At 47.2% G+C, this 22,369-nt stretch overlaps 1 protein-coding gene across 5 annotated transcripts in view; it reads left to right on the top strand.

The window, feature by feature from the left end:
- Positions 1-22,369, top strand: part of FBXO38 (F-box protein 38) — a 1,054,306-nt gene that overhangs the window by 258,137 nt on the left and 773,800 nt on the right. The gene's annotated exons all lie outside the window — the stretch shown is intronic.

Genomic DNA, 22,369 nt, shown 5'->3' with positions numbered 1-22,369 from the left:
GCAGGCCAGATCCTTCAGACCATGCCGATGGCTCTTACAGACAACTGATGTCTAGAGTGATAGACTATCTGGGATGGAGTTGGCCTGCACCACTATTTGAGCAGGATGACCTAATAGATATTTTAGTCAAGGAACCCATGGATGACCTTATTCTACCATTCGATGTAGCTCTGCAAACGAGTTAATGCCAACTTCGAGATGCCAGAGTTACTTACACAAAAAAGTAACCAGCAAGTACAGTGCGTCTAGTAGTGACCAGTACTATCTAACAAAACATCCAACTCCTGAAAGCTTGGTAGTTCAGGCAGCAACTTCTACATTCAGGCAACGGGCATGCCCAGCTACCTCCCCCGGACAGAGATGACAAGCGTTATGACGCTTGGACTAAAAATGTTTTCTCTCTAGGGAGTATGGCTCTTAAATCGCCAAATGCCATGTGTGCACTGGCCAAGTTCACTTTCACATTATGGGAATTGTATAGCGATGGCGGCTGGACATATCCCCAAAGCGGAACGACGAGACAGCTTTTTAAACATTGTCAAGGATGGGATAGATGCAATATGCAAATCCCTCCAGGCAGGTCTCTACTCTGCCTACAGTATCAGCAGAGTATTGGCGGCTTGCACTGTAACATGTAGATTTGCCTGGTTGAGAGAGTCTGGTTTTGCTCCAGATATGCAGTCCAGACTTTTTAACATGCCCTTTGATGGCACTCATTTATTTGGCAGCAAGGTGGACGAGAGCCTGGAGCAGCTGCAGACCTCCAAAGCTGCAGCCAAACCGCTTGGCGCAGCAATCAGCCACCTACTCGCCCCACTGGTACAGCTTGGAGGGGCAGGTTCTTTCGCTATTACTCCTCAGTTGGAAGGAGAGGACGGTCAAATCAAAGGGGTCCGAAAAGATTCCCCTGTGGTGGACGGGGAAGAGGTGCGAAGAACTGCCCAGGTAGGGGCTGCTTTAACCTCAGCCGCTGCAGCAGCCGCCTCAAAACCTCTGAGGCCTTACTCCACAAGACCCCCGGTGTGAGGCAGACAATCGCAGGATCTGACAGAATGTTGGTTTATTATTTGCGATGCATGGGCATTGGCAACAGTGGCCCATGGGTGCTGCCTTCCCTTTCTAAGAAGGCGTCTGGATCATCCACCAGGGAACAGCTCTTTCAGAGTTCCTGATCTGCTCATTATGCAGGAAATCTAAACCCTGCTAGAGAAAGGTGCTATGGAAACGATACCTGTAGCGTAGATGAACAAGGGTTGCTTCTCCCATTACAATCCCCACAAAGGATGAAGAATTGAGACCCTTGTTGGACTTGAGACTTGAAAAAGTTCCTCAACATGGTTACCCTTTCTCAGATCCTTCACGACCTCCAGCTTCAGGACTGGATGGTATCATTGGACCTTCAGGATGCTTACTTTTATGTGCCAATCCACCACAAGCACAGAAAGTACCTGAGGTTTGCCATTGGCGGTTCTCATAGAGTTCTGCCTTTTCGGCTGACCTCTGCCCGAGGGTTTTGACCAAGTTGATGGCGGTGGTGGCAGCGAGTCTCAGAAGAGGGGGAATTCACGTCTACCCCTACCTGAAAAATTGGTTGATAAGGGCATGTTCTCTCGAATGGGTCGTGGAACATCTCAGCTCCACCTGTTACTCCCTCAACTTCAAGAAGTCTCACATGATGCCACATGGACGCATCCTTGGTAAAAGCTTTGCCACCTGAGGTGAGGGCTCAAGACATTCTGCAGACGGTCGACAAATTACAAAATGTCCAGAGTCTTCCTGCCTTATATTTTCTGAGGTTCCTTGGCCTCATGGCATCCTGCTTTTTCCTTGTGCCAGAGGCTCGCCTGTGAATGAGATCCCTCCAATGGGCTCTCAGGACTCAATGCTCACAATTATCAGGCAAAATTTCAGACCTCCTTCAGGTTCCAAGTAGAGTAGCACAAAATCTTCTTTGGTGAACATACCAAGAAAACATTATGAAGGGAGAACCTTTTTGGCAACCCTAGCTGGAGATAATTGTAATGAAGGATGCCTCACTTCCGGGGTGGGAAGTGTAGGGGAGGATTGGAAATGCAAAAATACGTAGTGTCTACTCCCTTGTCTGTGCATCCCCAACCCTACTGCCCTACCCACTTCCATTCCCTTTCAATATATACTTAAACTGCGGTCATTGTAATTAGATATTTTTGGCGGAGACACTGTGTTGTTTTGCATTTTTCCCTGTAGCCCTTCATTTTTTGAGATGACAGCATTGAATGGTGTGGTATAATATCCCCATACAAGTTTAGTTCCGGCCCATACCGAAAAAATCACCTTCTTTAATATTTACACTTGCTGTTGCATTGGTCACAGTAGTGCTGTTAATCCCTCCCCCCTCGTTCATCTCGATAGAGATGAACGCTATGAACCAATATGTAACCAGGCCAAACATGATTGTAAAAAACAATGTGATGCACACAGACAATCCACACTCATACGAGTATCTGCATCTCTCAGCTAACAATTCTCTATATCTAATGAATCTATCCGTTGCAGGATGCCCGTTAGATGCCATGGTAGCTCCTGTTTGAGATATAAAAGTGCATTAAGTGCATGAATGTAAACATTTTGTTGGCACTACCAGTGCCAGTATATATTGAAAGGGAATGGAAGCGGGTAGGGCAGTAGGGTTGGGGATGCACAGACAAGGGAGTAGACACTACGTATTTTTATCACATCATTATTTACATATAAATTCATAACACTTATTTATTTATTTTTGAATACCCTTAAAAGTAATTCTACTTGTCAGCAACTTTCTCATTCAGGTGCATTTCTGTCACACACAAGTTCATATTCACACATTCTTTTTATTTGCATTGTTTGCTGTTGTCTGTGCCCCCTCATCCACCTCTTCCTGCACATTAGTGTATGCTCTTCGTACATCCGTCAAATGTATCCAATACTGAGGCCCTTCACTTTTACCGCCGTAGGGGTGCAAAACACCACTTTGTATGGGCCATGGAACCGTGGTGCATTCCACCCACCGGCGCACAAAGCTCCGGACATAAATGAATTCACCCGGCGTCAGTTGTACCTGGGCTTCAGGCTCTGTAACTGACCCTGTTGTGTTCCCCTCTTCTCTCGTGAACGGTGGTGAAAGCTGCTTTGATATGGTGCGCGCTGCCCTTGTTAATTTTTTGAAGTAGTCCGTGAACTCATCTCCCAGTATCGCAGCGCTTCTGTGTGCATCTGAGTGTTCGCGCAGTGGGGAGTGTGCTGTGTTCATTCGTCTCCCGGTCACGATTTCGTGCGGGGACAAATGGTGGTCTTTGCTTGGCTGATTTCTCAGCTCAAACAGTGCGAGGGGTAAACATTAAACCCAGTTCTTTTTTAGTGAAAAGCATAGTTTCGATAATCTTCCTTTTAACAGGCCGTTCATCTTTTCTACCACGCCATTACTTTGAGGATGATAAATAGAGCAAAACTTATGCTTTATTCCCAATAGCGTTGTTACTTCCTTGAAGAGTTCGTTTACAAAGTGAGTGCCGTTGTCTGAGCGAATCACGTCACAAATTCCCCAGCGTGGAAATACTTCTCTCACTAGGAATTTTGCAGCGCTTTTAGCATCAGGTCGTGCACATGGGCCTGCTTCCACCCATCTCGGAAATGGGCACACAACCACAATCATGTAACGTGCCCCATTACACCTCTCCCCCATGTCCGCGTAGTCAATATGTAGCTCTCTGAATAGCCCAATTGGTTTTGGAATTGTTCCCCTTAGTGTACGTAATGTCATTCCTGAACTGTACATCTGGCATGTTGTGCACTCCAATGTCAATCTAGACAAGTGCTCCTGAAGACCGGGCACGAACCACTCTTCCTGTATCTCTGCTGCAATGTGTTGTTTCGTGTTGTGTGCTGGGAAGTGTAGTTGTTGAAACGCTATTTCTAATAATTTTACTGGCATTAGCACTTTTCCTGAGTTATTTTTTCGCCACAGTAAGTCTGTTGCTGATTGGCTGCACCCTCGTTTTACCCACATCGCCTTTTCATGTGCACTTGCTCCTCCCTGCAACTCTAGTATTTGTGATATAGGCATTGTATTATACCCTTCTGGAAGCTCCTCGTTTGTCTTCTGCTGTAGCATGTACTCACCTGCTGCACATTTCTCAAAGTATGAGGCTTCTTTGGCAGCCGCGTCCGCTGCTGCGTTTACCAATGACACAACGTCTGTGTTGGACGTATGTGCTTGGCACTTCACTATTGCTACCATGGTGGGATCTCGTAGGGCTTAAATTAACTCCTTCAGTAATTCTGCATGTTGCACTGGAGTCCCATCTGCTCGTCGAAACCCCCTTCGCCCCCATCTGGCCAGACCTCCATGTACTGTTGTCGTCATATAAGCTGAATCTGTGTAAATTGTCACTGCGCACCCTTTAATTGCGTGCAATGCTTCTATTAGGGCAATGAGTTCTGCTGCTTGTGCTGAGAAATGTGATGGAAGGCGGTACTGCACTAGTGTCTCATACTCACCGTCTTCTAATCTCACCACTGCCATACCCACATGTTTTTCTCCTGTGTCCACGCCAATTGATGCTGATCCGTCTACAAAGTACACTTCCCCCTCGGTCAGGGCATTCTCGCACACCACTGTGTCCTCCCCTCTTTCTCCTGTGTACGTTGCACAATCGTGTTCCTGCATGTCCTCTAATGTGCATGCTTCTGTAATGAATGTTGCCGGATTCACTGTCCTGCATCGCACCACATGGATATTGGCGCGGGACAATATTATTTCATAGGAGGTTGCCCGCTGTGTAGTCAGTGTACTCTTTGACCTTTCCAGTATTGCAAATAATGAATGCTCCACAAACATCGTCACAGGGCATCCCATTACTATTGTGGCACTTTTCTCAATTGCGAACGCGGCTGCTGCGAGCGATTGCTCGCACGCGAAATGTCCTTGCATCACAGCATCCAAAGTGCCACTAGAGTAAGCCAAAGGTTTGTGTCCTAGGGACGTCTTTTGTGTCAGTACAGCTGTCATGAGTGTCCCCTTGCAGTGTGAGAACAGGTAAAACTCGCGCCCATAATCAGGATTTGCGAGCACTGGAGCGCTTGAAATCAACTCTTTTAATGATTTGAAGGAGGTGCTCATTTCTTCTGTCCATTCTATTTTCTTGTTCTCCTGTTGGGCCTCCTTGAGCGCTTGCAGTAAGGGGCTGGTGTATGCTGCATAATCTAATATCCATGCTCGGCAATAGTTGCACATTCCCAAGAATTTCTGCATCTCCTTCACTGTTGTGGGTTCTCCTACTGATCTTATTGCTTCTACCCTGTCGGGGATTATTCTTTTTCCATCTTTTGATATTAGCGATCCCAAATATAGAACTTCTGTCAGACAATATTGTAGCTTTTCCTTGTCTACTTTGTACCCTTTATTGGCCAACAGGGTCAGGAGTATTATTGAATCTTTTCGGCATGCTTCTTCCTCCTGTGCACAGACGAGTAAATCGTCTACGTACTGAATAATTGTGCTCTCAACTGATAAGTTTCCTAAGTCTTCATGTAGTATGCGGTTGAATATGCTTGGGCTCTCACAGTATCCCTGTGGTAATCTGCAATGTTCATATCTCTTCCCCCCTAGTGTAAATGCTGTCAGGTATCTGCTCTCTTCAGCCAGGGGGATGGAGAAAAATGCGTTTTTCAAATCGACCACCGTGAAATGTGATGCTGTTTTTGGGATGCTGCATAATATTGATGCAGGGTTCCGGACCAAGGGGAACTCTTTCTGAATTACATCATTAAGGGGGTGTAAATCCTGGATCATCCTCCAAGACCCTCCATTTGCTTTTTTAATTGGGTAAATGCATGTGTTACGTGGGGAGTTTGAAGGCACTATTATCCCTTGTGCCAGTAGTGCATTTATTGTCTCTTTTATCCCTTCTTCAGCTTCACGGGACAATGGATACTGTTTCACTCGGGGTAGAATTGCTCCTTGCTTGAGCTTTATTATCACTGGTTGTACTCCATGCAACAACCCTACGTCATGGGGGCCTGTTGTCCACAAAATATTTGGTACTAGCCTCATGTCATCATCGAAGAATGACGGTGGTGCTCCCACCACTGCCATCAGCTGGACAGGGATTTCTCTAGCTTGAATCAAAATGTCACAGGGCATTGTTATTTCCATTACGATTTCACCATCCCCTTCCGAATCTGAAAAGAGATCCTCATCAGTTAAGTCTCAGGGCAATATTGGCATTGGTACACAGTACTGTACGCCACTCACATCCTTCTATATCCATTCCAATCACAGAGATCCTTTTCGCAGATACCTGTACAGCGTGCAAGTCTAATGATACCACTGATCCTGGTGCTGTGTCAGGGCACACTATTGGGCGGAAGAGGAACTCCGCCGGAATTCTCCAATCCATTCTTCTTAACTCGGGAACTATGAGGGTCAGTGTCTTTAGTCCTTCAATAAACATTCTCTCGTCCACTGGCAAACCACGTATTTCTGGTGTGGTTGTGTGAGCCTGTACTACCAGCATTACACGTAATGGGCATATTCCTGGTGTTGAACACACTATACCTCTCTCAGTGAATGATATCGTCATATTGAGTTTGCTAAGAAGATCTCTCCCTAGTAAATTTATTGGTGAATGTTCATAATACAGTAAGGGTGTTTTTACAGTTTTACCCCCTACCATCACATCCAATGCTTCTGTGTAAGGAACTTCAATTACAGCCCCAGAGAACCCCTGCGTCTCTAACTTCCGGTTAGATAACGGGAACCGGCCCTCCCTAATGCATGATTTCTCCGCTCCCGAATCCACCATGAATATGAACTGCTTGTCTCCTATCTGTGCCCCTACCAATGGTTCCTCTGCTGCATCGTAGGTGGTAGATAGAACTGGACATGCAAGTGTTCTCTGTGGGCTGTCCTATGCAGGGTGTCTCATTGCCCCCCCTTGGTTGAACACGCTCCCTGAAACCACTGACACGCCACTATAGGGGGCTGGGGCTCCGTTTGCTGTTGTCGTGAAAGGGTTGCCTGGCGTGTGGTGCATAGTGTCATTGTTTTGTGGGTGATTCTGTGTTCTGTATTGGTGTCCCTGTTGTTGCTCATTGTACCCCTGGCCTGGGTTTCTTTGTTGTTGTCCCATTGGTAGACCATATGGGCTCCCCGGATGGGGATGGCCATAATGTTCTGCCTCTGGAAATCCATTGCTTGGTCTGCTTCTGCACTCCCTAGAGTAATGTCCCCACCTCCCGCAGTTCCAACAACTCCCTTGCGCACCTCTGGGACCCTGCCATCCATTTCCTCGCATTCCCCCGTACTCCGGTCCACCTTCTCTTCGGCCCCTGTACCCACCTCGTCCCCCTCGAGGGGCCCACTCTTGCCACTGCGGACCTCCGCCCTGCTCCTGCTCGTTCCACTGCCGCTGTCCTGCTCCTGCCCAATTAGTTGCCATCCTTCCCTGTATTGCTACCAGCCCCTCCTCTTCCTCATCTCCCTCCCTGCTGTGTGGGAGCGCGGCTACTGCTGCTGCGACCTTCACCAGCTTTGTTTGCACTAGTTTCGCCTCGTCTGCCAATCTTTTCTGCGCCACCTCCTTCTCCCTTTTATTTGCTTGCAGTGGTGCACTATTATGCTCTGAATCTCAGGCCATCCTTTCGCTTCAATACCTGCTATCTTGTCGAGCGCCTTTTGCACCTCTTTTGGGAGCCCCCTCTTTATAATGAAGTAAAATATCGATGTTGATTGATACCAGGGCGTGCCCGTTTCTGCTCTCCACATCTCTTGGACCCGAAAAATGTAACCCATAGCATCTTCCCCGTCATTCATTGTGCACTGCATTACTGACTGTAAGTCTGGGGTATCTGGAAACGTTTCCCGCAAAGCATCCCACACCCTTGCACGCACTGTGTTAAAGGAGGCCCCATCATGGCGATGGCAGTCTAATGTTACTCCTGGGAAACCAGCCTTGACCCATACTCTGTCAGCCTGATCCCCCACTGCTGATACAAGCAAGCTCTTCACATCCCCTATTGCTAGGGGTACCCCGGCAGTGTGTTTCTCAAAGGCGTTTATCCACTTGCTCGCCCCTCCGGATAACGGGGGCAATAACTTTAGTAAGTTGGCCTTATCCATCTGAGCCCAGGGTATGTAATTCGGCCTCCCTCCTCCCCTATGTATTAGCGGGAGCTGCAACTTTCCCTTCGTTGTCGTATCTGTACCCGTCTTCACTCCTGATTTTCCCAATGATGCCATTTTCCCCACCCGGTTCCTTAATCGCCCCGTCCACTCATCATCCAGTGTTCTCATTGAGCATGCACCATCCAACCCTTCGATTCCCCCTCCCATTGCCATACTCAACTTGTCGCTTTCTTCCAAATCATCCCTTATATCACATAGTAGCTCCTCCCTGTCCCCTATAGGCCTCTCTTCATTGTCAGTACATCCCTCTCTTGTCTCTAGTTCAATTATTCGGGTTGCTTCTTCCTGGATTCTGAACAGTATCTCGCCTTTTTTCCAGCCTTCTTCAAATGTTCTACCCTCGCTCTGCGCTCTAGACGCGTGCTCTGATCTGGCTGCATTAAGTGCGGTCCGCTCACATATGCTTTTTATCCTTGAGAGCTCGTCTTTCGCTATGGAGAGCCTTGATTCTAGATCGTTTTAGTTTTTCTATGTCCACCCTTGGTGTGCTCACCTGAGCTCGCTCCCTCTGACTCTCGTATGGAGGGGGTGCTGTTGGCCCTTGCGTTGTGATAGTTGTCTGTGGGGGCACATAAGTCGGGTAACTGTATCCCTCTGCGGGCACTGGCTTGTTTAGTATTGGGTGCAACCTGGTTACTTCTATCGGTGGCTCTTCCTCTGGCAATACCTTATCATCTTTTTGTATCATTAACGGATTGTCAGTGGTAGATGGTAGGTCAGGATCTAATTCCCTTACCTTAGGCGGCGGTATTTCTTCAAATAGTCTCCAGAGGTCCAATATTTCTCTCCTATTATGCAACTGCTTCCCCTTGTATTTCAAACAAATGCATGTGGCTACCATGTCTAGGACACTCTTGTCAAATGAACCCCCTTCGGGCCATATCTGAGGCAACCCCTCTCCCTTCAACTCTGTGATCCATTGGTCATGATATTTCTTAATCCGTTCCGCGTAGCCAGGTAGGTTCTTGCAAATATGTGATAAGGGTGTTTCTGCCCCCATACCTTGTGCCCACCTGGTACTTGTGTATCTCTATGTATCTCGATATCTCAATACAAACATATCACCATGTGAGTTTGTGTATTTTATGTCTTACTGAATCGTGGGGACCTTCGTGTTCCTCCCTCCGCCTGCACACCATAAGATTGGCTGCGCAGAGTCTCTATTCTGTTCTCTTTCTCTTTGGGGAGCACGTACAAGAGCAAACCGTCAGTAATCTCAACAATGTTGACCCAAAAAACCCAGAAAGGTACACACTCACTTCACCACATTACTCTTGTCTTTATGATATTTTGTCTGGTCACACTTACCATGAGCACTCAATGGCTATACATTTCTGACCATTTTTACACACCCATTACACAAAATTATCTCCTGACACATACAATGTTCACACACCCCTCTGTAACACTCTATTCACAGTTCAATTTGTCCTCCCTTTCCTCCCTGGCCGGCTGTCCCTGTCTGTCTTATTCAGATATATGTATGTATATATATATGTGTTTGATCTTAAATTTTAGAGTAAAACTCTGTCTCTTTACTCTATCTCTTTGGTTTTGTACTGACCCACTTTTATTTTTCCCGTAACCCTAAAGAAAAGAATAGAAGGAATAGCAGTCACTAATATATTTTCCGTGTCTCCCTTTGCCAGACACTTTTATCTTGTTTTCCACTTCTTCATATATTCCCAGTACTAGTAAAGATAGCACTATGCGGCGCCGCCTTCCACCCCCTCTCGGAGCTAGGTTCCCGTCACTTTTTATCTCTTAATCACCTCTTAATCCTAATGGCCATATGCATAGAAAAAGCAAAGAAAGTTTAAGATGGTCCTTAGTAGACCCAACGTGCCCCTTTTTACCCCGCCTCGTTCCCTGTCCTAAATTTCCCCCTCTACTCCCTTTACGATCGCTCGCACTCAATACTCACGTGCCCGTCTTCAACCGAGAGTCTCCGAAACTGGGTCCGTCCAGGCAGTGTTGCCGTACGCTCAACAGTCAGCCCCGGCTCCGGCGAGCGGTACTCAAAGGGGATTTTTCAACCGGGATCCCGTACCCTCTCTCTGTTGAGTGCGCACTTCTAAGCGTACCGGTCGCCGTTGGCGGGCAGCCTCCTGGAGCCGGCGCACCGTGCGTATCCCTTTTCGACCGGAGATTTTCGTGCCAAAGGGGACGGTAGGGATATGTTGGGAGAAAATAATCACGCTTTCGGGGTCACCACTGAAGGCACGCGTCCCCAACCAGCACGATCCTCCCCGCAATGAGAGACAATGATGGTCTCTCCCAGAATGGGAATAAAGCCAAGACAAGTGCGGCTGAGCGTAAATGGGAGTTTATCAATCAGAATAGGGCATGCAAAGAACTCTGCAAACTCCGAGAGCGCTCTGTCTGACAATAGCAAAGACAGGCGTATATATTTACAAAAAAGTCATCAAAACCTACACACTATAGGGGGCACAAGTTCAATGGGATTGGGTGGCGACGACTAGCTATAGGTGCTGCTGTGATGTGGTTGGTCTTGGCTGGAGGACGTCACTGGTCAGCCTCGTGGGTTGGGCTGGGCCTGGCGGGTCAGCTGGGTCCATCTGGGCGGTGTTGTTGTGCCATTGTGGCCAGTGTCAGAGATGAATGTCTCTTCCTGACTTCTTTGCCCTAGGCCATGCACACCGCAGTCATTCAGTCGTTTGCAATATTATCCTCTTTAGTAAATCTCCCAATAGGTTATGCTACAGGTTAATGCACTTTGAGAGGGGTTTAATGGCGATTCATCCGTACATGGTTAACAGTGTCCTGTTGACCGGGTACCATAGGTCGTGGGGCTGGGTCTCAGGGCATGGGACAGACGGTACATGTCCTCCTGTCTTGTTAGAAGTCGTTATGAATGTGTTGCTGTAATGTTGCCATAATATTGGGTGTCCTAATTTTACAGGGGCCATTAACCTAAGGTGATCCGGTGGGTTGTGGGGTTTAAGAGAGGGCGCCTCTGGATTTGTGTATTCAAGAGGAGGTTTACTGCTGGGCTGTAAATAATGCAGGTGGCGGGCCGTGGCCTTGGGTGCTGCAGAGGGAACTACAAATCTTTGAAGCGGCTCCAGCCTAGTTGGGGGAGGTGGAGCAGCGCGGCGCGGCCCGGCCCTTTGCTCTCTCGTCTGGCAGGCTTCGCAGGGAGGGAGGGGGAATGGCCTTGCACATATTCACAAAAGGTATCTTCCTTGTGTTGCCGATTTTAGGTGAAAACATCATAAACATTCGAATACTATACAATACTCATTGAATCATTCCAAAGCTTACATTTTAACTTCGCTAAATGCCTCTCAAATATAGCCAGTCCGAGCACATTTGTACATTGTTTTAACAACTACAACATTTTGTTATATGCATATACATTTGCAGTAAGTGAGGTAGTAGTGAGGTTGGTGGAGCACATAGAAAACGACTCGCCACCGTACGTGACGGCAGTGGCACATAAGGGGCTTGGACATACACACATGAAGGGTGCATTCCCGCGCGTCCTTCACATGAGCCCTCAGTATGGTTGCATTTGTCTTTCTTTGCACTCTAGCAGCATTAGTTCAGTTATGGCGCGGGACCGTGGGGTGTAAAGTTTTCAATGATACCATAACAAATAACCCCCCGGGACGCTTCTACTATTTGTACATAACTGCAGTGGTGTGGGTGCTTCATTGCTAACTCCATGTAAACATGCATTCTAACATATTTATACATTTTACAGGTTCTTAATCAAAGAGGTTTGTGGAGAAAATGCGCCTATCGCAGGTAGTTTTGGCATTAGTATTTGGGAACTTTTGCTTTTCTCCGAGGGCCATTTTACAGTTCTTTTTTCCACCCAGGCTCTGCTGGCCGGGTCATGTTGGGAGCAGTGATACACTGCGGAAGGTGAAATGCTACAGTGTTGGTATCTTACACTAGCTCATGTCCGTCTTGCTCGTGGGAACGGGCTCACAGCGGATCTGCCAGGGAGCTGTGACCACAGGGATAATTGAAAGGTGGGGGCCGCGCTGTAGTGCGCCGAGCTCACACCATCTTTATTAGACAAAATGGTTTCTGAGGCCTAGCTAAATTCAATATGTTTGGGCAATGTCTTCAACAGGTGAGCCATCCACCACCTGGGCCCTGGTGGTAAGGAGGGGACTCCTGATGAGCCATGGCTCTCACCGGGGGAGGGGATGTAGGCAAGGGGGGGTCTTTTGGACCAATCCTCCTCTACATTTCCCCCCTTTCGTTACTTAAGTAACAAATTCTTTAGATCCTCCAATCTCCTGCACTCTTCCTCGTCAATTATTGCGTCATCCCATGCAGATGTGCCTTTTATGGGCATCCATGCTCTGCACACCCCCCTTAAGCTCTCACCTCTCCTAGCATATTCATCTGGGGTACAAGTCCGGTATATACATCCGCCCTCTCCTTCCAAGTCTACCCATACCTCCTTGTACCATTCTAGTATACGGGGCTCTCTAATGGTAGTATGCCACAATTTATCTACTATATCCTTGTCGTGATACCTAGGCACTAGCTGATATCTTGGTGTGTCATCTGTTCCTGTTTGTACTTGCACTTCCTGCATAGCTTGTATTGTACCACGGGTGTTGCCCATTGTCACCATCATCATTGCACCATTCGGTACTGCATTAGCACAACATCGAAGACCCCACCTGGCACAGGCAAAAAATAAAGAGGCGGAACACCACAGCCGGCATCAAAAATTTCAGTCATTCCCAGCCATGATGGAACCCAGGAGAAAATATTGTCGAACCAAGTGCTTTCTTCCGCACCACCTTCCATTCTCATTCTTTCTCCTAGGTTATGTACTGCTTCGATCACATGGGACAGGGAGCCGTTGTCTGCGTCTTCGGAAGGTACGAAAGTGCAGCAGGCACTTCCGATTTTTCGGCAAACTCCTCCATCCATCGCTGTCAACAGGTCCAAGACATACCTGTTTTGCATGGTCATCAGCCGTAATGCTCTTAGTTCCACTTTTATCACGTTGAACCCTTCTTCAGTGTCATTTGCCAGCTGGATCAGCTCCCAACGTGTTATTTGGAGCCATTTTGCATTTGCTCGCGCCTGGATACTTGGGATGAGTGAGGCGAAGAATGTTTCTGCAGAGCTGAATAATCGATACCTGTCTGGGATCTGTGCTAGCAATTCTGACGATGCCTTTGATATGTAGTTCGATGATCGTCTGTTTCGGGACAGCACCTCTTCCTTGTTCCCAGAAGACAGGACATAGACTTGTGACTCTGCAGTTGGCTGGGCCGCACTCTGTTGGGTGTTTTCTCGTGTCATTTTGCTCCCATCAATGTGGCTTTCTGGGATTACCATTAGTGCTGAGTGCAGAGTGGCCATTGAGCAGCTGCCACTCCATGATTAGGGGAGGTGCAGGTATGGCTGGTTGCCACATACCCAATACGTGTCCATCAGGGCCGCTGTCCCTTTTCTTAAATCTGGGATGGTGAGGGTCTTGTTACAGTTCTTGTTTATCCCCATGGAGGCTTTCCCCTCTCCTTTAAAACACAGTTCATAGTCTATTTCTTTCTGCAGCTTGAAGGGTTTTTCAATGGCTGTTACCCAAGTTAGTTTGGAAATGTGTTCCTTCCATACTGGTGTGCACGTTTCTTCTATCCATTGCAATTTCTCTGGTGCCACACCCCTCAGTGCTTCCGCCTTACACATTACTTCTTCGTCCTTCAATTTGTTGTCTGAAAAAAGTGTCCCTTGTATTATAAAAAATGGTTCTTCCAGACATACCACTTCTACTGTCTCTGGATAGCAAGTTTTCTCGTTCTGCAGCATCCTAAAAGTAACCTCATGTGCCTGGAAGGTGTTCTTAATTCTGCACAACGTGAGATGAAGGAGACATTGGGCATCTACAATAGGCAACTCTTTGGGTAACAATACTCTGGGCGTGCCTGAAGCATGGGGAATGAGGGAGCAGATATAACAGCTTTCATTTGTTGTATGTTTAGCTGTTGCACTCATGTCCGCATACCATTTATTTGTCTGGTGGGGGTGTCGCGGGTCTTCCATTTTGTCTAGTCCTAACCCATAATACTCATCATACTTCCTCCTTCCCGCCTCCCTTTTTCGTCTTTTATTTTTGTTCCTAATGTACCTCCCAGCTTCATGGGCGATGGACAAAGTGGGCCCCCCTTTCTCCTTCCCGCCCCCCTTTGCCCAATCATCATATAATATTTCATGTCTTGCTGTCATTCTTTCATTTACTTCCTTCATGTTATCTGACAGTGTGTTTTTGGCTATGGGGGCAGGCTGGCTAATTACAATGCCCGCAGTTTAAATGACTGAAACCCCTCTGCCATATCCTGGTTGTATAACACCCCCACCAGCCAGCCTGCCCCCATAGCCAAAAACACACTGGAGCATCTGGTACCAATAAGTCTTCAGCAAAGAGAAGACCTTCTCTCGCGAGAGGAGGGTTGGGTTCTCCATCCAGAGGTCGAGATTCTCAACCTTCAAGCATGGTTTCTGAAAGGTTGAGATATAAGGATTGGGACCTCCCGGACGACGTAATGGATATTTTGCTTTCGGCCGAAGGCCAGCAACAAAATACTTATACCCCTGCCGTTGGAACAAATTCTGCAGCTGCTGCAGGGATAAAAATGTGGACACTTTTACATGCAGTACACCTATGGTGTTAATCGTTCTTGTTACACCCGTCTAATCTGGGGCTCCAGGTTGGTACAATTAAATGGTAACTGGCAGGGCCTCTCTGAAGAGGTATCTTTCTTCAAGATTCCACTGGTTATACGATTCTTGCATGGATTGACATGTCTTTCCTCCAGTCCCTTTTCAAGTCCCGTTTTGGGACCTCAACCTAGTTCTAAAATTCCTAATGTGTGCTCCATTCGAGCCTATCTGCTCCTGTCCATTAAGATTGTTGACTTTAAAGACCATTCTTTCCCTCACATCAGCCCGTAGGATGAGTGAACTGCAAGCATCGTCCTGCAAGCCCCCTTACAGTCTTCTTTAAGGATAGAGTGGTCCTTAAGGTTAAACCTACATTTCTACCAAAAATTGTCTGTTTCTCTTAGCTCAAAAAATCATTCTACCGTCTTTCTATCCCCTACACTCATCCTAGAAAGGAAGAGGAGAGGCTACACTGGCTTGACCCAAAACGTGCACTTAGCTTCTATATTTCCAAAATGTCTAAATTAAGACAGGATGATCAACTTTTTATTGGATACACGGGGCATAAGTTGGGTACAGAGGTGTCAAAACAAACCTTGTGCAGGTGGATCATCCTTTCAATCACTGAATGCTACACGTTGGCTAAAAAGATCCTCCTGAGGGTCTTGGAGCACATTCGACCAGGGGCACGGTTACTTCCTCTGCCTTACAGAGGGGAGTCCTAATTAAGGATATGTGTGCGGCGGCCACATGGTCATCAGTCTACACATTCAACAAGCTCAATAGTCTGGACTCTTCCTCGGGCTGAGAATGTTTTTTGGAAGGCAGTGTTACTTTCTGTTCACACAGGCCAATAAGAACCTCTAAATTCTAATCTGAAAATTCTGATTCCCTCCTCCAGAAATAACAACACTTCTCTGGGAGTTTATCATAAGATGAGGAATACGTGGGAGTACACAATCCAAGTTATTTATATATGGTAACATTCTTTTGACTAGATGTTCATCACGCGTATTCCTCATAGTCTCTCCCAGCCTCCCACGTTCTCATTTACAGATCCTCCCGAGTGCCTGGAGACCAATTCCGTTGGTGACGGTACGCTATGTAAGTACCTTTTTAACATAACCTAGTCTCTCCCAGCCTACCCCGCAGTTGAATTTCCATGTTATTACAGTTTGCGCTCTTTCAGGGTGATTAACTGTCGGGCGCAGGATAATCCGATACACGTAAAAATCGGAACTGAAGCCAACGGTCGTTGCGTGCGCTTTACCATGGATCACGTCGACACCGAGACAGAGGCCCTCGAGGGACATAGTCGACCGGCATCGATGCACAGCACCCCTTGTTGGAAATTGTTTTCCGAAGCAGCTAAACCTGGATATGGAGAGATCAGAAGATGAGAAATATGTGGGAGGAACATCCAGTCGAAAGAACGTTACCATGGGTAAATAACTTGTGCTTCTCTTCCCCCAAACTCCCACACCAACACCTTTTGCTTTAGCTGCTAACCATTAAATTGCAATGTTTTTTCAAACAAAATGTTAAACAATATTGTTTGCACTCTTTTTCAAAAAAGTTTTTTGAACCAGTAATGTAACTGGATACTGTGCAATTTGTAGATCCTCTTCTCTGTACTGATGACTGTCATTCTTGTCATATTGCTATGAAATCCCAATTTCCTTTCTGTCTGATTTTTATCCTCTTAGCTATTTTTATTTCTACATTTTCTGCGATCTCAAAAGTTCTTTCTTGACCCATTCCCTTTGCCATAGTCTTCTAATTTTTTCTGTATCGATTGTAGGGTTTCGTTCACTCCTAAAGCTCTGAATTATACATATATGTGAAAAATGAATTCTGGTCAACTATTTGTCAGAAAACGGGTGAATCTCCAATGTCCATGCCATATAATATTCTTACATAATTTTGCTTGTCAATTTCTTATAATTGTCCAATTCACTTTTAGTCTGCCCAGTTCAAAAATGAAAGTTGTAGCTGTTGTGCATTATGAAACCGGCTTTTATTTCATGTGGATGTGATGCATTTTGGACATGAGTCCTTCAAGGATCTGCCTGTAAATACTGCAAAATCAACCTTCATCTCTGTTGAATGTTATTTTGTGCATTGCCCCATCCATTCCTCCTTTTGAAAGACCACCTTGTATGCCCTTGCACCACAAAGACATCCCAGTGAAAATCAGTACGACAAGTTTCCTTAAAGGACTCGTGTCTGAAATGCATCTAATCTACATGGAAAAAAAGCCTGTTTTATAATGCACAACAGATACAACTTTCATTTTATCAACTGGAGAGAATGTGACAATTATGAGATGTTAAAAAAAGAAACTCGACTCTGTTCGTTGGCCGTGGCTGTTGGCGGCACTGGATCACTTCGGAATGGGGCCAGGGTACAGGAGGTGGGCCGAATTGTTATATAGCGCGCCTCTAGCCAGAGTTCGTACGGGGGCAGTAGTGTCGGATAGGTGGCAGTTAGGTAGAGGCACCAGGCAGGGATGTCCTTGGTCCCCAATGTTGTACATCCTGGCCCTTGAGCCCTTGGCAATTTACCTCCGGCAACAGTATGACCCGGTGGGCATAGAGGTGGGGGGGAAGCGCCATCTGATATCCCTGTATGCCGACGATATGCTGTTGTACCTCCAATACCCTGAAGAGAACTTGCAATATGTCTTGGAGGTGATGGAGAGGTTTGCTTGGCTTTCTGGCATAGCGGTCAACCCTCGGAAATCCACTCTGTTCCCGCTGGGCGGCTATGTGGGGATACCGGCTGAGAGGTTTCCAGTATTGCGAATCCCATGGGCGACAAGCACCTTTCGGTACCTTGGCATAGACGTGTACCACACGACCGGGGAGGAACACAGGCACAATACTGAATTGGCAGTGGGGAGGATCGAGAAGTGCATGAGGTTTTGGGAGAAACTACCCTTAGCGATGATGGGCCGGGGTGCTATGCTTAAGATGGTCGTGCTACCTAGGCTGCTGCATTATTTCAATAACATTCCATACATGATACCCAAGGGGTTTTTTGCCAGACTACATAGGGTATGTAGAGATTTCTTATGGCAGGGCACGCGTAACAGGGTCGCATTGTGGAAATTGCAGAAGGCTTATGAGAAAGGCGGCGTGAGGCTGCCGAACTTTGAGGCCTACTACGTGGCAGCGCAGCTGCAGTACGTGGCCAAGTGGCTTTCGGACGACGAAACCCCGGAACATAGACTGTTGGGTAGGGACTGCTCCCCCTTCTACCTGCGAGAGATTATTTGGGTATCCAGCACATGGATGAGGGGGCGTCCTAAGATGCTAGCGTTGGGCAGGAACATGTGGCGAAGAGCCTGCCGGATGATGGGGGATCCCCTGCCGTGCATGCCGCAGCTGCCGCTGGTGGCCTTGGCAAGGGAAGACGGACAGCTTAGGGCCATCCTGCGAACATACTGGGAGTCAGTGGGGCTGGTCACTTTGGGTGACATTTGGCAGGATGGGGCCCTGGCGGAGTTCGCAGATCTAGAGGCGGGGGCGGGGCTGCATGCGGGGCAATACATGACGTTCCACAGAGTGGTCAGGGAGGTCCGGAGCACTTGGCCCGAGACCGTATTGGCTGACGAGCCGGATGCGACGCTGGAGATTATGTATGACGCATCCGAGGGCGGGCATGAGGTCTCCAGGCTGTACGAAATGCTGATGGCAAAGGTTGGGAAGGATTTGGGGTACCTGAGGTTGGAATGGGAAACAGAGATGGGGGCCCCGATGGCGGATGGGCAGTGGGAGCGCGCCCTGGGGTACCACAAAAAAGTATCGAGGAATGCCAGGTTTAAACAGATACAATTATATATCACGCATAGGGCATACATGACCCCCCTGAGAATTTCCAGATTTCGAGACGCTGGGCGCCAGGCGTGTCCCAAGTGTAACACAGAGAACGCTGATATGATTCACATGTTCTGGGCCTGCCCTGTGATTGCAACCTACTGGAGTGAAGTGGCGCAGAAGCTGGCAGGGAGGGGCATTGTACTTAAGATAGATTCGGTCTGGGCCTGTTTGCTTGGAGGGTATCCCAGGGCGCGCAAGCTTCGGCACGTGGAGAAGCTTAAAGATTTGGCTTATGTACTTGCCAAACGCAGAATAGCCATGGGATGGAAGAATTGTCAGAGGCCACGGGTGGAGGTATGGTGGCGTGACCTCCAGAAATGGGCTGCCGCCGAGACGACAGCATGGTGGGAGGCCAGCAGGGCGGGAGGGGAGGAAGAGGTGAGCTCCCTCACGGCATGGAAGGTGCTATTGGCTGAACTGTTTAGTACGGGGTCGACCTCGGCTGGACCTGAGAGCGACGGAACCCCACCACATGGAACGGACAATGATGGTGGACACCCTACAGGCTCATAGGGGGGAGGGAAGGGGATTGTTAAGTTAATTCTGTTCTGTTCTTTCTTTTTTTTCTTTTTCATATCTGTTGTTTGGCCTCTGTTGTGGCTTGATGTGTTCTATTTATGTTCTGTTGCACTGTGTGGTTGTTATAAAATAAAATACATTTAAAAAAAAAAAAATGTTAAAAAAAGAAATTGATTAGGAGTGTTATATGGCAGGGCCAAAGATTTAAATAACCTTTGTTTATACACTGAAGCAGAGTCCACTCAACAGGAACGCTGTCATTTCTCCAGCATAGCACACTGCCAAACTGATTAGAGCCAGCAGATCCGTTCCTCTCGGCTGACAATCTGATCATCTTGGCTAGATGTTGGGGAGAATTCTCTGTTAACGCTAATTTCCCAAACCTAGTGAGTCCCCCAGCAGCTTTGCTGGATGTTTGGGGTTTATTTTTTTCTCTCCTGCTAAGAGTGAGACTCTGTTTTCTCCCACTCTTAGACATGATTTGAGATATCCTTTGACTTTGAATGTGTTTGATGGGCTATGGGGTCTTTTACTCCATAGGGCTTCATGTGTTTTTGGTATGTGTGTTACACAGCACCCTCTGTGCCGTAACACAGGGGTGTCATAGTGACCCCCAAACATAGACTTCGTACCCTGGGACTGACTACTGTCTCCCAGGGCATGTAAAGTCACCATTGGCTTTACTAGTCCTAAATTGTGAACAGAACCAGTACAAACCATCATATTTTGGGCGTGCTGGTAGGGGCAATTCGATTGCCCCTGGGTCTGTTGTTCGAGGGGGCACTGTCCAGTCCTCCCGGAGCGAGTTTTGGCTGGTGGCAGTGGATACTACTTTTTATATTCAACCGTAAATATATTCCTATGGGATTTTCCCATTGTTCGAGGCTAATACTTTTTAACATAGCCTCAAACATACCGCCGGTTTATTTATTTAATATTAATTCACGGTTGGTATTTTTTGCCAGAACTCTGTTCCAAAATGGCGTTTGTGTTTGCTTCTGTGACTCCAACCCAAGTCGAGCCCTTTGTTCCACTTTTTGGCGGGCTTCTCCACAGAAGCCTCCCAACAGTGGTGCCACTCTGTCCGGGTACCACAAGGGGTGTGGGAGGGGGTTTAGGCACCCTGGACTGAGTTGCCTCGGCAACTCAAGTCGCACTCTTGTGTGATTGGCCCAGTGGTGAGCCCCCTGGCTCACCACTTTGCATGTTTGATTGACAGCTAGGACTGATGAATGGGGTTTTTCTGCATAAAAGCAGGGCTTTGGGGACTGGGACTTCGACGTCGCCACAGGACCAAAGAATCCGAAGAGGGAGAAGCTGAGCCAACCTGCAACGATGACACAACCTGCTGAACTGTCTCACCACTTCTTCCAACGACAGAGGAGATCTTTATCCCGAAGAGTCTTCTTCCTTTGACTGGTGGCGATAACCAGTTTGCCCGCCTTTTTGCCTTCCCGTATCATCTCGTGGCCACCTTGCCTGTGCCAAGCACCCCGGCAACCGCGACACCACGTTTTTCCAGTACCGCGAATAAAAGGGTAGTACCTTTTCACCAGAGAACTCCGCGGCTGGTTTCTTCCCTGGCAGTGCAACGACCTTCAGCTTTCCTCCACGTCGAGATCTTCTCTTCCTCTGGATGTCGCCGCAACTTGCATCCACTGCCAGGAACAACTGCCCCCGCTGGAGGATTCTCTCCACTTTCAAGGTACTGTGTCCGCCTGGCCTCCCTCGCAACGGTCTGTGTGGGGTGTCTCGTAAATCCTCAATTTACCACTTGGGTTGGCCGTAGCCTGGCTAACTGAACTTTTCTGAGCTGAACTGATTCCTTTTTAAACTCTCTGCAAGACTTTCCAAGCCTTTTAAACTGTGTGATCTTGGGCGCATCGGTGTTCTACTCTCTCTAAGCGGGAGCCTGGCCTCTGAACCTTTTGCTCACAAGTAGACTTTGACTTTCCTGCCTTGCTGAGTGCTTCTAAAGTATTGTGTTGTGTGCTGTTCCTAATTTCTGCCTTTTCCCTCCCTTTTTCTTAAACTTATTGGAGTGCCATCTTTAGTTAAGCGCTCACCTCTGTCTGGAAATAAGTGCTGTTAACTAAGACTTGTCTAATAAGGAATAAGGGATGTATGTGTATTAATACTGTGTTTTTGAACTAGCTTATAATAATCGTGCTAAAGTGTTTCTAAGTGTGTCTTTAAATAAATAAGTATATACTTGATACCAAAAGCTCTGGTCAGTGTTTGCTTGTGCTACTGTATTTGGTACCTACTTGTATGCTCTATATACTGTCTCTCTCTTCTTGAGAGAAGTCTGGCTGCTCAGCCACAGCTACCAGTTAAATCTGGGTGGTGCAGACTGCTACCAATTGGGTTTACTGCCAACACCTGTAGTCTTAAGCCTTTTGCAGTGGTCCCTAAGGGAACTGCACAGGTTTCTGCCTAACACTAGAGCCTTTATATTATGAAGGATAGACTACTGCAATTCACTATTCGCAGTAACCAGCTCAAGAAACATCAAAAAATTACAGGTTGTCCAAAACAATGCCATTAGAGCTGCCTTAAACATTCATATACATGACCACATCTCTACCATCAGAAGAAAAATCCACTGGCTCCCGGTCCAAGATAGAATTAATTTCCTAAAATACTGACACTCGCCCATAAATGCATTACCAATAAGGCACCGCCTTACCTTAGCAATCTCATCCGCAAAGCCAATACCAACAGACCTACCCGATCCCAGTACACTAACCTCATCACACTCAACTACAAAAGACAGAAAGCCGGAGGAGCAAGCTTCCCTACCATAGCCCCCAAACTATGGAATGCCCCCCCCACTCATCTTATAAATGACACCTCCTCATCCTTCAGAAAAGGCCTAAACACTTTTCTCTTCAAGACCGACCTCCTGCAATAGCTGCTTAGTCATCTGTTCAATATCTGCATGAATCATGTACATAATTTGCATATAAATGTATAGAACTGTATATTTGCTTGTGTATATGCTCTCTGTGTAATTCTGCAACCTTGAAGTTGGGTGTTTAACACCTTGTAACTAGTTCCTTAAGTATGTAACAGCGCCTAGTTGCCTTTGGGCTTTAAGCGCTTT

Source organism: Ambystoma mexicanum, chromosome 3p, assembly GCF_040938575.1.
Source record: "Ambystoma mexicanum isolate Mex_15411 chromosome 3p, UKY_AmexF1_1, whole genome shotgun sequence".
Lineage (NCBI taxonomy): Eukaryota > Metazoa > Chordata > Amphibia > Caudata > Ambystomatidae > Ambystoma > Ambystoma mexicanum.
Note: the sequence above shows the minus strand (reverse complement) of the source record. Positions and strands in the feature narration are given on the sequence as shown.